This window comes from Bidens hawaiensis, unplaced genomic scaffold (assembly GCF_021521415.1).
Source record: "Bidens hawaiensis isolate Kalapana, Puna unplaced genomic scaffold, B.hawaiensis_p1.1 tig00006634_1, whole genome shotgun sequence".
Lineage (NCBI taxonomy): Eukaryota > Viridiplantae > Streptophyta > Magnoliopsida > Asterales > Asteraceae > Bidens > Bidens hawaiensis.
This window is the reverse complement of record NW_027491448.1, coordinates 280962-283829: the sequence shown is the minus strand read 5'-3', so window position 1 is coordinate 283829 and position 2868 is coordinate 280962. Positions and strand designations below refer to the sequence as shown.

The window sequence follows — 2868 nt, the reverse complement described above, 5'->3', positions numbered from 1 at the left end:
CAAAAACTGAAAGCAAATTCTAAACAAACACCGCTGACGTGTCACAGGTGTTGTATGACATAGAGAAAATGGCTATATGGGCCGTATGCCAAGAAGAAAATAACCATATGGGTCGTATGAGTGGCATACCATATGACCCGTATAACATTTTGGCTGGCAAAAAAGTGTTTGATGTGACACATCTAAATAAGAGGAAACATAATTAACACTCAAACTCAAGCTCAAGCTCAAACTCAAAACTCAGTGGGGATGTAGCTCAGATGGTAGAGCGCTCGCTTAGCATGCGAGAGGTACGGGGATCGATACCCCGCATTTCCATTTTTTTATCAGTTTTTTTAAAATAAATTTTCTAACTTATAATTCATTTAAATAACTATATTTTATTCATTTATTACATAAACATGCTGAGCTAACCAGTAAGTAGCCCCCAAAAAAACAAAACCACAGTACATACACCCGATCGGTTCCTGACCCAAAGAAAGCTGAGTGCTTTAACATCTTTACCTATTTTAGCATGTGTGGTAAACTTTTCGTTAAAAAAGCAAATCATTCCGTAAACACATCATATCATTCTAAGAATAATCATGTTTATTATTTTCGCTATCTTTTTTTAAAAAACTTCAACTTATGCACCTCATCACACACCTAGCTAGTACCTAAAGTAAGACCCATATTACTATCATACGGCTTGTATGACCATTTTTTCGCCCCCCATCATGCATCCCGTATGATGTGACAGGCTACGCACACCAGGGTTGACTTGACATTATGGCCTGTATGATGTGTACAGCATCATCACCCAAGCATGTATAAGGCTAGAAATAGTAAAAAACCAATACAAAGTAGTTACAAGTTACTTTAAAAAAAAATTATTATCTACAAATTAAATTACCATATTATCGTAAACACATGCAACTATGCAAGCACACAAGTTAAAAGAGAGAGAGAGAGAGAGAGAGAACCTTGATTCTGGAACATTACACCACTTATCATGTGGACTGCGGTTTCTATATGAAAACGTTGTTGCTGATATCATTTCATTTCTTTCGCCATTACTTCCAAGTGAAAACCACTGTGATGTATGACAAAACAAGTCAACTTAATTTTAATTACGTGCCAGTGCATGGATAATTTTGGACTATTTTGCAGGAGTAGATTTTTAGTTTGGAATGGTAAAATGAAAAAAACAGCCTGGACAAACAAAACTACTCCTCCTTTAATGATAAATAAACTTGAAAGGCAAAAGAAATATCAATTTAGATTTGAAGATGAGCCAACTTTTTACCACTTTGTCGTCTTGAAGAAGAATTCCTTTGGAGAATAGGTTGTAAAGATCCTTTTTCTTTTCGGTAGAGTAGCTAGTTCTTAATGATTTAGACAACTTCAGTATTTCCTCATACTCTTCGGGCAATTTAGGGCCCCATATTTCATAGTCTTCCTGCAAGTTAATTAAACAAGGAAAATTCATATTTTTTGATGCAATTCATTATTAGTCTTCATATTCATTTTTAGTATTTGTGGTATTATGGACTTTGTAATATCCAAAACAAGGATTTTTAGTAGACTTGTCAACTTAACAAAAATTACTTTTCACTTTTTTAATTATTTTAGTTCTTGATGCCTTCTTATTTACATACTCTAGTTTTCAGATACATGCATTGAAAGGAAGCCACTTTGGCAAAACTATGGTAACTTACTTGGAATTCCAATGATTTTACAAGCTGTTGCAACACCTCTTCTGCTGTTGGTCGTTTTTGTCTAAGGAAATTTAAGCACTGGCTGACAATCACTCGAAACGTAGACAATGATTTCGGGTCAATTTGTTCTTTTATTTCCTCAAACACAATCAATCCAAGTTTTTCTTCATCATGGATCTGCTTAAGTTCTCCATTTCTTAGAAATTTCACCTTTACTTTTCTCTTGTATTGGCAGCTCAAGTTCTGCTCTGTACACCTTACCATATGCGCCTGACCCTAGGTATCTTTCTGTAAATTTCTTGGTGGCCGCTTCTATATCAATAAGTGGAATCTTTAGGTGTTCCAGGCTGGGTCTCCCCTAAAATAATTAAAAATAAAAAGTGTTGCTGTGCGTTATATTCTGATAAACTAGAGCTTTTTAAGAAGATGTATAACTGAATTACAAGTCTGGACAAATTGACAAAACTGAAGAATTAAAATAGGTTATCGAGACTTGGGTGTATGATCAAGTAACTGGAAATCAAAGTTGCATCATCAATATGCATATTACTAATATATATATTATATAGAACAAGGGGTTAGGCATAACTATCACCCCATACGACACAAGGGTTCACTGAACTAACATGATGGTTCACATGTGAACCAATAACATGTAACACAATATCTATCTTATATTCTTAATCAACATATCTCAAAGTTCAATAGTTAATTTATGTTCTGAACTCAACGAGTAGGAATTACTAACCTTCCAGCGGTTGGATGGTGTCCTTTCAACTTCACCAGCAACTATTGAGCTCTCCTTTAATATCCATTGCATTAACAAGATATATATCAATAAACACAGAATTAATTAAGATAAAAAAATGGGAATTGAAAGAATTTCCTTACAAGAAGTTTGCGTCGCATCTGAAGTTTCAGCGCTTTCTCTAGGTTTCTGAGAATCTGATCTATATTGGGACGTTGGGCTCCTTTCTCCTTCAAGCAGTTATATGCTGTTTCTGAGAAAATTTTGAATGCCTCTGGGTCCATTTGATCCCTCAAAGCCGGATCGACTATATCATCCAAGTTTTCCTCGTCATAATGGGATTTTGCCAGCTGAGCTAATAACTCCTCATTTGGCATATGCAAAAACTTATCGAGTCTTTTCATGGTAAATAAGGGCTGTAAT

General features: G+C 35.0%; 1 non-coding gene across 1 annotated transcript; it reads left to right on the top strand.

Annotated features, from left to right (window-relative positions):
* Positions 1-245: 245 nt before the first annotated feature.
* On the top strand, positions 246-318 carry TRNAA-AGC (transfer RNA alanine (anticodon AGC)). The gene has a single exon. It is a non-coding gene; the product is annotated as a tRNA-Ala (tRNA).
* The last annotated feature ends 2550 nt before the right edge of the window (positions 319-2868 follow it).